Genomic DNA, 14351 nt, shown 5'->3' with positions numbered 1-14351 from the left:
AAGGCTGTTGAGCAAGGGGATACTTTTATTGGAGCTCTTCCTTAAGAAGGTGAATCAGAAGTGATTGTTCAAGGAAAGAGGTTAGTTTGCTTATTTTTGTCACTTCAGTATAGAAGAAACCATAGCTTATTTTCAGATTAAGCAGGAAGAGCCACCAGTGAGATGGAAATTGAAGAGGCAAGAAAAGGAGGGGATAAATAATGGAGTAAAATATGGGGGGAAATAGAGAAATGAGATGCAAAACACAAGGTAACCTTGGAAAAGATGCCTATTCCTCTGAGACAAGAAAAAGAGGAGTCGAAGGATGACAATAGGTTGGAAGCCGACTTGTCATGAAGTTACCACTGTAGAGAGAGCATATTGGCTTTCTTAGAATATGTGTCAATTTGGGAAAGCTTCAGGCACGAGTGATTTATGGAAGATGAGGATGCACTACACCCAGATTAACACAGTGTCGCCACTGACCACTGACTGTTTGGAGGGCTCCTGTTGGGGACCTTAAAGAGCACATTTCTAAAGAGTATTTTATCTTTTGCGAATTGCAAAACAATATAGTTATGACAGGGACTCTGGAGCCAGACTATCTGGGCTCAGAACCAACCAGACTGGGACTCTTACTATGTGTGTCACCTCATTCAAGTTACCTAATTTCAGTCTCCTTCAGTTTTCTTATTTGTAAAATGGGATAAAAGGATAAAAGGATAAAGTGTGCTAATAAATGTAAAACAAAATGATTAAAACACTCAATAAATGTTAACTAGAATTGATAATGATAATGATGACATCTCCTTCAGCCTTTGGATCTCTAAGTTTTGCAGGAGATATTTATATGGTGAATAATATATGATGAATAATAAATGACTGTACAATACCTTCCCAAGTGAAGTGGTTAGAATGTGGCACCAATGAGGCAAAGTTAATAATCTAGTCAAGAGTTACAGATTCTTTTATCTCTGTTCTCTTCCCCATGAGAACCTTAGCCTGGTGTCCCACAAGTGTGTGCACATGGTCACAAATGAATCTGGTCAAAAGAGTATAAACAGATCAACATAAATGAGTCCCCTGCTCTTCTTCCTTGGAAAATTTTGGAAAAAAAAAATTCCCTATCCTCCCCCTATGGTGGTCAACAAACTTTTGGTCAAAAGTCATTTCAGATCGTACAAAGCAAAGAGTAAACACAATGTAATCTTAAATGTTAACTATAAAGAAAGAATAAAATAGTGAATTTCTCTGTATAATAAAAGGTAGCACTTTAGAGTTAATTTTGCAAAAGGGAAAATTTCCAGAGCAATAGATCATGGTGGTACCTAGACTGTCCTGTCTGAAGCAGCTTTATCTTTAGTTCTGAGATTGTCATTGCAAATAAAGACTGAAATAGATTACATGACTACATAGCCACATAAAGTAGTAAGTTGATGTTTCTAGTATTGTTCTCATTTATTCGTTCTACATTTTATTTAAGTCCTTACTATAGTTCCAGGCACGATGTTAGCCCCTAGATACTAGTTTTAAAATAAAACATCTTGGGTGTCCAAGAAATGCCTGGGATAGTTCTAGAGAAATGGGCAGAATAAAAGGAAATGAACAAAGTTCTCTAGCTCAGGAGATCTCTTGAGACAGTAGTTTAGGAATTCTGAAAATAGAGGGACCTAGGATCAGTTGTACTTTCCCTGTACCTGGACAGCTGAGTATCAAAATTAACAAATGGCTTCTATACCAATAATAGTAGTTAACCCCCTGACTGGAGAAATACTAGTGTGATACCATTGGTAATATATAAAAATACTGATAATACATCATGTTGACAAAGCTGAAGGGGGGAGTTGTCTCATAAATTGCTGGTGGGAGTGCAATTAGTTAATTGAGGGCAATTTTGCAATAAGTATAAAAATTACAAATATATGAAACTTTGATTCCAAAATTCCATTTCTCCTCCAGTTATATTTGCATAGGTATAAACTGTTATGTGTACAAGGTTATTCACATAGCATTATTTGTAATAACAAAAAATGAGAAACAATCAGATGTCCATCAATAGAGGACTGATCAAATAAATAATGGTACATCTACCCAAAGAGAAAGCTCTTTATGTACTTACGTGTAAAATTCTATGAAAAAAGCAAGATGTAGAGCTGAGTACTTTCTCAATTTCATGCCATGGAAGTATATTACCTATTCAATTATGTATCTTAAAAAAATAACATTGAAAAAATTTAATAGCCTGTCAGAGATAGCATTTATATTAAAGAGCCAGTTGGGTAGCTTACTGCCTTAGTGCCTGCTAAAGAAAGACCCCATAAACTTGCCATTGGAATGAAGAAGGAGATATCTAAGCTGGCCTGTGCATACAGTAAAACAACAAATTTGACTGGATCTATACTGTCGGAACTCAACCAAGAATTAGGAGAAGTGCAAGTTGCAGCACTCCAAAATCTTGCGACTACAGACTATCTACTGTTAAAAGAACATATGGGGTGTGAACAGTTCCCAGGAATGGGTTGTTTTAATTTGTCTGATTTTTCTCAAACAATTCAAATTCAGTTAGACAATATCCATCATATCATTGATAAGTTTTCACAAATGTCTAGGGTGCCTAACTGGTTTTCTTGGTTTCACTGGATATGGCTGGTAATTGTAGGTCTGGTTTGGTTATGTAGCTGTATTCCTATTATGTTAATGTGTGTGCGCAATTTAATTAGTAGTTTAAAACCTATACATGCTTATGTTACTCTACAAGAAGATAAGTCAAAGAAATAATCAATCTTCCCATGTTTTCTTCCGTCTGCTACTTCTATAGCTTTTCTTTTTCCTTCCTAATTACAACCCTTAAGTAGAATTCGTGCCTCATATCGAAATTACCAAGTATCATAATTCTTCCAAGTGGTAAAGATACCTCAAGACAAATGCTGGGCATAAAAGCCACAGGGCATAAATCTGCAAAGAAGTAAAAAGCTAACCTTTTCAAACAATATTGCTTCTCTCTCACTTACCAACTTTACATTTCCCTGTATGGCCCCGGTAGATGACTGGTTAGCCAGAGACAGGTAAGATTCCTCAAAGGAGGAACAACCTAAGATAGGCACAGTCGCAGGGGGGCCATCAGGTGAGAAATTGCGGATCAACAGAGGTGAGGCTTAGAACCTCACCCCCCCTGTTTTGAGAGAAATCTTCTGCATCCGTGGATGTTTTGTTGCCCTTGTCTAGCTTGGATTAATACTTAGTCTATAGGCACACACCTGATCATCTACATTTGCCCTCTTACAGCACTAAACTATGTTTTCTACCTTTTTCTTGCATCTACCTACCACTTCAGCATTTTATTAAAAATAATAATAATAATAATAAGGGAGAAATGTGGGATTCACATATAAATCAAGTATAAAAATCAAATGCATATTCATATTTGACCTGATTGTTTATAGCTCATAATGCGTGATCAAAACCGAAAGTTTCTGTGATGACTGCCCTTGCACTGTTCACCATGTAAGAACTTATTCACTATGTAAGAATTTGTTCACCATGTAAGAACTTGTTCATTATGCTTCAGAAGATTGGAGACTGTTGAGAATTAGGCTTGGGGTTGATTAATGATTGTGCATTGAGTCCCCTATACAGAATTTTATTGTTGTTAACAACCATTTGATCAATAAATATGAGATGTCCTCTCAAAAAAATAAAAAATAAAATAAAATAAATAAAATAAAATAAAATTACACAACTAATAAAGATTATAATTGGAAATATAAAAAGAAGACCCCATAAGCCTGTGAGCATATACTAGAAAGTCTATGATTTGCAAAAACCCAGTCTTTATAGTTCTTAAATTGGGCTCAGCATAATTTTTCATGAGAGATTTTACTTTTTAAAAATCCCTTATCAGATTGCCTTCTATTTGAGAGAAGTCTGAGTCTATCTAGATTAGAGCTGTGAGTATTCTAAGGGGGAAAATATGAAAGTTTCTCTAGGGAGTGGTTCTGAGAATTTGCAGGTCTCTAATCTGCAAGTCCACCCAGCTCTGTATAGCCCTATGTTCCATAAAGAAGTTGAAGCACATGAAATAGTGGCATTCATTTCTCAGAACCCCTGTGATACCTTTTCTCCCCCTAGAATGAGAGCCCCTTGAGGGCATGGTCCGTGTCCTATACTGCCTTCGTATGCTGTGCTTTTCAAACCATTTGTGGGGAAGGACCATTTTCCCCCGTATCCATTGTGTATCAACACTTTTATGAAACACAATAAAAATAAATTTCTAGAAAAATGAAATAAAGCAAACATACAAAATACAAGCCCAATTCTTTTATGATTATGTACAATAGCCATAAAATTGCCCTGTCAAATTGCTAAGGTTTCAAAACACATACTCTTAATTGCTTTTTTATTGAAGTACAGTTGGTATACAATATTACATTAGTTTCAGGTGTACAACATAGTGATTCAACAATTATATACCTTACAAAACGCTCACCATGATAAATGCAGGTACCATCTGTCATCAGTTCTTGTCATGGACCAGCAAGAAACAATCTGTGGACTAGCACTGGTTCGTGGACCACATTTTGAGCAGGATTGCCTTACTCAAATGTGGTAGCATTACTACAGTGCTCAGCTCATAGTAGGCTTTTGATAAATGCTGGGTTTAGTACATCATTCCTACTGCGTTTTCTACTTTGCAGAGCATATTCACATATTTTTCACCCTTCTATCCTGACACCACTTCTGAGTTAAATGGAGCAGATTTTATCACTCCCATTCGACATATGGGGAAATTGAGGCATGCAGATTAAGTGGTTTGCTTTTTCTGAAACAGCTACTTAGTGTCAGAACCCATATTAATCCCTGATTCCTCCTGCATTTTGTGGCCATAGCACTAAGAAAGCCCTTCAGTCAAAGAGAGCCTCCCAAGAGTTTCACCAATTAGAAAAAAGAGAGACTGTCTTAGGCTTTCCAGGGGACAGCAGTTTGACAGTGTGGTGTAATAGAAAAAGCAGAGACTCTGAAATCAGAGAGATAGTTTGGAATCCAGGCTTGAGCAAGAGATAACTTCTGAGCTTGTCTCCTTATCTCTAAAGAGGAGATAGTAACAACTCCTCCGCAAAGCTCCACTAAGAACTAAATGGAGACTGTAACTAGCCAGATATGTAATTCAGAAAGAATGGTTGCCATAATTAATATTAGGCGCAGTTTAGAAGCCAGCATTGATGGGCTTCCTTATAATCTAATCACATGGGATGCTCGCCATCTACTGGTGGAGGAAAGAACAATGGCTCTCAGAAGAGAACATTGCTCTGAAGGAAGGGCATCAATGAATCATGCGCTCCTTGTCTTTTTTTGCAGTGGCTTCTAGAGAGCTTGGAACCAAATGCTTGGTCCACCCCTAGCAAATGAACAGGACTTTACAGATTGTGTTTTTTGTTAACCTCACCTTTAGCTCCATTTTATTTTTCCTATCTGTATTTTCCCTTGGCTTGATTGTCTCACTTTTACGTATTTCGGAGGTCATTTTAAATACCTTTTAGAATATACCGAATGGCGATTTATTAAACCAGATAAAATGTAACAAAAATACATTCTATTTTTTTGTTACTTTTGGTCCATTATCCTAGCAACCAGAATCTAACAATAGGTACAAGAACAGATAAGTTGACTCTAAGATATAATGGAATTTAAAACAATGCAAATTTAAAATAAAACTTTAAGACTCCAGCCTATGAAAATTTAAATGGCCAATGTCAATACTACTGGAACACTACACCCTGAGTTAGGGGATATATTCATTTACTTATACACTGGGTATTTACAACATATCATACATACCCTGTTTCAGGTACAGGAAATGCAGCAGTGAATGAAAAGACAAAAGTCCACACTCTCATTGAGCTTACACTTTTTGTGGAGAGTGGATAGTGAAGACAGATAGTGAGCAAGATAAGTAAGAATATTATATGGTATATGTAGGAGGTAAGTGCTATGAAAAAAAAATAACCTGCAAAGGCATATAGAGATATCTAGAGGGTTACAATTTAAAATAGAGGAGTCAGAGAAGGCTTGGAGAGAAGGAGACACTTGAAAAGGTAACACTTGAGAAGCACTTGAAGAAAGTGAGAGGATAGGCCATGCTGGTACCTAAAGAAAGAGCATTTCAGACAGAGGATAAGGACGTTGACCTCTGCTCTTTTTTGAGTCATGTCTTGAGAGCCATGGGCGGGTCTCAGAAAGGGATGATATGATTGACTTATCTCTTAAAAGGATTGCTCTGATTACTGTATTAAGTAGGAAGGACAATCTAACAATAGGTATAAGTATAGATAAGTTAGGAGGCTATTTCAGCAGTCCAGACAAGAGGTAATTGTAGCCTGAACCAAGGCGACAGCAATGGGGGTGATCAGAAGTGGTCAGATTGTGCACTTATTTTCAGTGTAGCACAGGATTTGCTGATAGATTGGAGGTGTTAAAGAAAGAGCAAAGTCAAGAATGATCTCAAGGTTTGTGACCTGAACAATTGGAAAAAGTGAAGGACAAGCAGGTTTGAGGAGGGTGGAGATCAGAAATTCAGATTTTATATCTCAAAGTTTGAAATATGTATTAGATATCCAAGTGGAGATATTAAACAGGCAGCTGGATGATGTACAAGTTGTAGTTTAGGGGAGAGGTTTGAACTGTAGATAGAAATCTGAGGGTAACAGATGGCATTTAAAGCCATGAGATCAGATGAGATTACCAAAGGCAAAAGTAGAGAAGAGAAGAGGACAAGATTGAGCCCTGGAGCACTCTCATATTAAGAAATCAAGAAGCCAAGAAAGAACTGAAAAGGAAACTAAGAAATATGAGAAAATCCAGAGCAATGTGGTGTCCCAAAAACAAGTGAAGGAAGTGTTTTAAGAAGAAGGTGGTTGCCATAGGGGAGGGGGTGTGAGTGATGAGTGAAATAGGTGAAGGGGGGAAAAAATTAGTGAGATTGTTTGATATCTTGATCTGAGCAATGGTTACATGAGTACATGTCAAAATCCATCAAGCTGTACACTAAGATCTGTGGATTTTATTGTATGTACCTCAATATTAAACATTTTTTAAATAAAAACAAAATAAAACAATGCCTAGCACAAGTCAGGCAATTGATGAATATTCACTGAATCAATGAAAATGACCCAAAAAAGTAAATCATGTAAACCATTCCATTAGCAGAAAAATAAAGAGATGATCATGTGACCATATAAAACTAATGTAAAAAGTAATTTAATAAAATTCAATACAAAAAAAGAAGAAAGATCAACTGAGTTTAATGTAATTGATGGGTCAAGTAAAGTGAGAACAACATTGGATTTGGCAATGTGGAGGTCACTGGTGACTTTGACAAGATCAGTTTTGGTAGACCCACGGACAATGGAAACTTGATAAGAATAGGCTTAAGAGAAAATGAAAAAGGAGGATCTTCCAGTTCACAAGATGAAGTAAATACACTTATCGCTATTCCTCCCTCTAAGTAACAACCCTGGATATTATACATAAAATAAATCTAAGAAGATTTTGAAAGCTGAAGAGAAGAAGGAAAACCCACTAGGGACCTTTGCACCTCAGGAATAACACAGTGCTTGAGTGCTGCTATCAGTGGTAGGCTCATGGGAAGTTGAATTTTCACTTCCCAATGGTAATGAGGTGTCTCCTGCCCCGCAGTGAAGACAAGATAGGGAACATGGTCTTCTACCTCTAAATTCAGTAACAAGGTGGTGCCCCTTCCTGATATGGTATCAGAGGAGGTTCAACTAAAACAGAAGATTTGAATAAGATCCAGAGGCTCATCACATAACATACAAAAAGTCCAGCACACAAATGAAAGTCACTTGTCAGAATGAGAAACAGGAAAATCTCAACTGAGATAAGAATCAATCGACAGGCATGAAGACCTATGTGACACAGATATTGGAATTACATTACAAGGATTTTAATGTGTTCACCATAAAAATGCTTCAAAGAGCAGTTCTGAACAGGTTTGAAATGAATGAAAAAATAGAAAGTCCCAGCAAAGAAATAGATGATATAAAGAAGAACCAAACAGAAACTTTAGAACTGAAAAATATAATGACTAACATTTTCCAAAATTTTGGGAAAGACATAAACCTACAGCTTCAATAGCTGAATAAACAGAATAAAGCCAAAGAAATCCATGCCAACCTACATCATAATCAAACTTTTGAAAGCTAAAGACAGAGAAAATATCTTGAATGCACCAACCAAGTAAGAGATGACACCTTATTTGGTGGGTGGGGGTGGGAGCAGGGAAATGTTTGAATGAAGGCAGATTCCTCACCAGAAACCATGGGGATGGGAAGTAAGTGACACATTTTTCAAGTGCTAAAAGAATATATAAAGAGCACCCAAAATTGAATAGTAAAAGAAAATAAACAATCGAATTAAAAAATAAACATAAGACAAGAAGCATTTCACTGTAGATGACATACAGAAGGTATGCACAACATCACCAGCATTTAGAAAAATGCAAATTAAGAGTATGATGACATGACTACACACCCATTACAACTGCCAAAACCAAAAAAAACTGATAATACTAAATGCTGACAAGAATGTGGAGAAACTGGGTGTCAAACATTTCTGGTGGGAATGTAAAATGGTATAGCTACTCCGGAAAATAGGTTAGCAGTTTTTTGTTCTATCGTTATTCTACAATTACATGAAGAACATTATGTTTACTAGGCTCCCCCCTTCACAAAGTCCCACCCACCAACCCCATTGAAGTCACTGTCCATCAGCATAGTAAGATGCTGCAGAATCCCTAATCATCTTCTCTGTGTTGCACAGCCCTCCCTGTGCCCCCCCCCACATTACACACGCTAATCATAATGCCCCCTTTCTTTCTCCCTGCCATTATCCCTCCCTTCCCACCCATCCTCCTCAGTCCCTTTCCCTTTGTTAAATGTTAGTCCATTCTTGGGTTCTGTGATTGTGCTGCTGTTTTGTTCCCTCGGTTTTTCTTTGTTCTTATACTCCACATATGAGTGAAATCATTTGGTACTTGTCTTTCTCCGCCTGGCTTATTTCACTGAGCATAATACCCTCTAGCTCCATCCATGTTGTTGCAAATGGTAGGATTTGTCTTCTTCTTATGGCTGAATAATATTACATTGTGTATATATACCACATCTTCTATATTCATTCATCTACTGATGGACACATAGGTTGCTTCCATTTCTTGGCTATTGTAAATAGTGCTGCAATAAACATAGGGGTGCATCTGTCCTTTTTAAACTGGACTGCTGCATTCTTAGGGTAAATTCCTAGAAGTGGAATTCCTGGGTCAAATGGTATGTCTACTTTGAGCTTTTTGAGGAACCTCCATACTTCTTTTCACAATGGTTGAACTAATTTACATTTCCACCAGCAGTGTTAGGAGGGTTCCCCTTTGTCTGCAACCTCACCAACATTTGTTGCTGTTTGTCTTTTGGATGGTGGCGATACTTACTTTGGTGAGGTGATATCTCATTGTGGTTTTGATTTGCATTTCTCTGATGATTAGCGATATGGAGCATCTTTTCATGTGCCTATTGGCCATCTGAATTTCTTCTTTGGAGAACTGTCTATTCAGCTCCTCTGCCCATTTTTTAATAGGATTATTTGCTTTTTGTTTGTTGAGGTGTGTGAGCTCTTTATATATTTTGGATGTCAACCCTTTATCTCATCTGTCATTGATGAATATTTTCTCCCATACTATACGATACCTTTTTGTTCTATTGATGGTGTACTTTGCTGTACAGAAGCTATTCAGCTTGATTCAGTGCCACTTGTTCATTTTTGCTTTTGTTTCCAGTGCCCAGGGAGATATGTTCATGAAGAAGTTGCTCATGTTTATGTCTAAGAGATTTTTGCTTATGTTTTTTTCTATGAGTTTTATGGTTTCATGACTTACATTCAAGTTTTGATCCATTTTGAATTTACGTTTGTGTATGGGGTTCGACAGTGATCCAGTTTCATTCCCTTACATGTAGCTGTCCAGTTTTGCCAGCACCATCTGTTGAAGAGACTGTCATTTCCCCCATTGTATGTCCATGGTTCCTTTATTGAATATTAATTGACCATATATGTTTGGGTTAATGTTTGGAGTCTCCATTTTGTTCCACTGGTCTGTGGCTCTGTTCTTGTGCCAGTACCAAATTGTCTTGATTACTGTGGCTTTGTAGTAGAGCTTGAAGTTGCGGAGCAAGATACCCCCAATTTATTCTTCCTTCTCAGGATTGCTTTGGCTATTTGGGGTCTTTGGTGTTTCCATATGAATTTTTGAACCATTTGTTCCAGATCATTGAAAAATGCTGTTGGTAATTTGATAGGGCATTTTGACGATATTAATTCTTCCTAGCCAGGAGCATGAGATGAGTTTCCATTTGTTAGTGTCCCCTTTAATTTCTCTTAAGAGTGTCTTGCAGTTTTCAAGGTATAGATCTTTCACTTCCTTGGTTAGGTTTATTCCTAGGTACTTTATTCTTTTTGATGCTATTGTGAATGGAATTGTTTTCCTGATTTCTCTTTCCATTAGTTCATTGTTAGTGTATAGGAAAGCCACAGATTTCTGTGTGTTAATTTTGTATCCTGCAACTTTGCTGAATTCCGATATTAGTTCTAGTAGTTTTGGTGTGGAGTCTTTAGGGTTTTTATGTACAATATCATATCATCTACAAATAGTGACAGTTTGACTTCTTCTTTACCAATCTGGATTCCTTGTATTTCTTTGTTTTGTCTAATTCCCGTGGCTAGGACCTCCAGTACCTTGTTGAATAACAGTGGGGAGAGTGAACGTCCCTGTCTTGTTCCCGATCTGAGAGGAAAAGCTTTCAGCTTCTCGCTGTTCAGTATGATGTTGACTATGTTTTTATCATATATGGCCTTTATTATGTTAAGGTACTTGCCCTCTATACCCATTGTGTTGAGAGTTTTTATCATGAATGGATGTTGAATTTTGTTGAATGCTTTTTCCGCATCTATGGAGATGATCATGTGGTTTTTGTCCTTTTTGTTGATGTGGTGGATGATGTTGATGAATTTTCAAATGTTGTACCATCCTTGCATCCCTGGGATGAATCCCACTTGGTCATGGTGTATGATCCTTTTGATGTATTTTTGAATTCGGTTTGCTAATATTTTGTTGAGTCCATTGGCATCTATGTTCATCAGGGATATTGATCTGTAGTTTTCTTTTTTCTTGGGGTCTTTGCCTGGTTTTGGTATTAGGGTAATGTTGGCTTCATAGAATGAGTTTGGGAGTATTCCCTCCTCTTCCATTTTTGGAAAATTTTAAGGGGAATAGGTATTATGTTTTCTCTGTATGATAAAATTCCGAGGTAAATCCATCTGGCCAGGAGATTTTGTTCTTGGGTAGTTTTTTTATTACTGATTCAATTTCGTTGCTGGTAATTGGTCTGTTTAGATTTTCTGTTTCTTCCTTGGTCAGTCTTGGAAGGTTGTATTTTTCTAAGAAGTTGCCCATTTCATCTAGGTTTTCCAGCATGTTAGCATATAGGTTTTCATAGTAGTCCCTAATAATTCTTTGTATTCTGTGGGGTCCATTGTGATTTTTCCTTTCGCGTTTCTGATTGTGTTGATGTGTGTTGATTCTCTTTTTCTCTTAATAAGTCTGGCTAGAGGCTTATCTATTTTGTTTATTTTCTCAAAGAACTAGCTCTTGGTTTCATTGATTTTTTCTATTGTTTTATTCTTCTCAGTTTTATTCATTTCTTCTCTGATCTTTATTATGTTCCTCCTTCTGCTGACTTTAGGCCTCATTTGTTCTTCTTTTTCCAATTTTGATAATTGTGACGTTAGACTATTCATTTGGGATTGTTCTTCCTTCTTTAAATATGCCTGGATTGATATATTCTTTCCTCTTAAAACTGCTTTCGCTGCGTCCCACAGAAGTTGGGGCTTTGTGTTGTTGTTGTCATTTGTTTCTATATATTGCTTGATCTCTATTTTAATTAGGTCGTTGATCAATTGATTATTTAGGAGCATGTTGTTAAGCCTCCATGTGTTAGTGAGCCTTTTTGCTTTCTTTTTACAATTTATTTCTAGTTTTAAACCTTTGTGGTCTGAAAAGTTGGTTGGTAGGATTTCAATCTTTTGAATTCATTGAGGTTCTTTTTGTGGCCTAGTATGTGGTCTATTCTGGAGAATATTCCATATGCACTTGAGAAAAATGTCTATCCTGTTGCTTTTGGATGTAGAGTTCTATAGATGTCTATTAGGTCCATCTGTTGTAGTGTGCTGTTCAATGCCTCTGTGTCCTTATTTATTTTCTGTTTTGTGAATCTATCCTTTGGGGAGAGTGATGTGTTGAAGTCTCCCAAAACGAATGAATTGCATTCTATTTCCTCCTTTAATTCAGTTAGTATTTGTTTCACATGTGGGTAAAACACAGGGAAAGGGAGGAAAAAAGCAGTGGAGGAGGAACAACAAATGCATGCACTAACTTAACTGGATCTCAAGGACATTATGGTGGGTGTAAAAAGGCAATCTTCAAAAGTCACATATTACAGGATTCCATTTACTCGACATTTTTTGAAATGAGAAAATTATAGAGATAGAGGGCACATTAGTGGTTTCCAGGGGTTAGAGATGGTGGAGGGAGGGGAGTGGGTGTAACTAAAAAGTAATACAAGGCAAATTTTTGCGGTGATGTAACAGTTCCGTATATTGATTGTGGCAGAGGTTACCCAATCCACACATATGATAAAATGGCACAAAACTGTTCACACATTTTGTACCAATGTCGATATCCTGGATTATACTACAGTTTGTAAAATGTAACTATTGGAGGAACCTGGGTGAAGTTGAGAATGGATCTCTCTGTAGTATTTTTACAATTCCCTGTAAATCTATAATTATTTCAATTTTTTAAAAAAATTCAAAGAACAGGAAAAGAGGAATTGTAGACATTTAGTATAGGTAATTCTAGTGAGGAGTTTGCGGTAAAGAGGAGCAGAGAGAAATGGCATGAGTAGGGAACAAGGGAAGGTGTCTCAAAAGAAGTCTTAAAATTTTTTAGTGGGAGCAATAATAGCATGGTTGAAGCTAATGGGAATGAACCTGTAGCAGGAAAAAAAAATTACACTTAAGGGGCAAGAGAGGAAATTACCAAAAGAGGATGATATCTAGTGATCAAGGGGAGAGACTGGCCTTAGCTAGGAGTAAGACAGTTCATCCAAAGCCAAAGGAGAAAGGATAGAGCATACAATAGAGTTAGGAAGGTGAGTAGATGCAGTGGTAGAAATTTGTGGGCTTTGTATTCTGATCGCCTCTTTTTTCTCAGTGACTCAGAAGTAAGGTCATGAGCTGAGAGTGAGGATGGATGTCAAGGTGTTACAGGTTTGAAATAGTTGTCTAGGAAACCAGGAGAGTAAATGGACTAGGATAAAATTATTTAATTTCCTGGCAACAATAAGTGCCCTCTTCATATTCATTGTATTGAATTTAAAATGACAGTGTTATTTTGTGTTTTTCTCCAGCCATGTTCAGTTCCCGGGATATAGGAGAGGATTAGGAGTTACTGTTAACAACAAGATGGAGGCAAGTGACTATGATTAGGACATAGTCTACCAGTTAGATCCAAAAATCTAACTACACAAGGACAAAATGGTTAAGATGGTACTTTACTCAAGGGCTCTTATTCCTGTTTTCTTTTCTGTATTCATTCCCCAGGTGAGTTTATCTACTCTGATGGTTTTAATTACCATTAATATGCTGATGACTTCCAAACATATCACTCTAGACCTAGTATCTCCCCTGAATTTCAGATCATGTATCTGCCTTCGTGACATCTTGACTTCTATATCTAATAAATGTTTCAGATTTAATATGTGCAACACTGAACCCCTGATTTCTCCTTTAAAAGTTGCTCTACTGCCAGCATGCCCCATCTCAGTTGATGGAAAGTTATCCTTCCAGTGACTGAAGCCAAAATACCTTGGCCATAACTTTAACCCTATTTTTACCACCAATTCTCTTTGGTTTGCCTTTATTTCCTGACACCCCAAGTTCAATCTATTAGCAATTCCTTTTGGCTTTCTCTTCAAAATATACCCAGAATTGTACCACTTCTCATCATTTCCACTACTACCCCTCTGTTCCTAAACACCTTGATCTCTCACCTGGATTACTGTAATATTTTCCTAAACAGTCTCCCTGATTCTACACTTGCCACTCTATATTCAGTTCACAACATAGGAGTCAAAGTGATGCTTTTAGAATACAAATTGTAGTATTCTACTCCTGTGTTCAAAGCCCTCCAGTGGTTTCCTCATCTTACACAAAAATTCATATTCCTTATTATAGCATACAAGAAAGACCTTATG

The sequence above is a fragment of the Manis pentadactyla genome, chromosome X (genome assembly GCF_030020395.1).
Source record: "Manis pentadactyla isolate mManPen7 chromosome X, mManPen7.hap1, whole genome shotgun sequence".
Taxonomy (NCBI): domain Eukaryota; kingdom Metazoa; phylum Chordata; class Mammalia; order Pholidota; family Manidae; genus Manis; species Manis pentadactyla.
Note: the sequence above shows the minus strand (reverse complement) of the source record.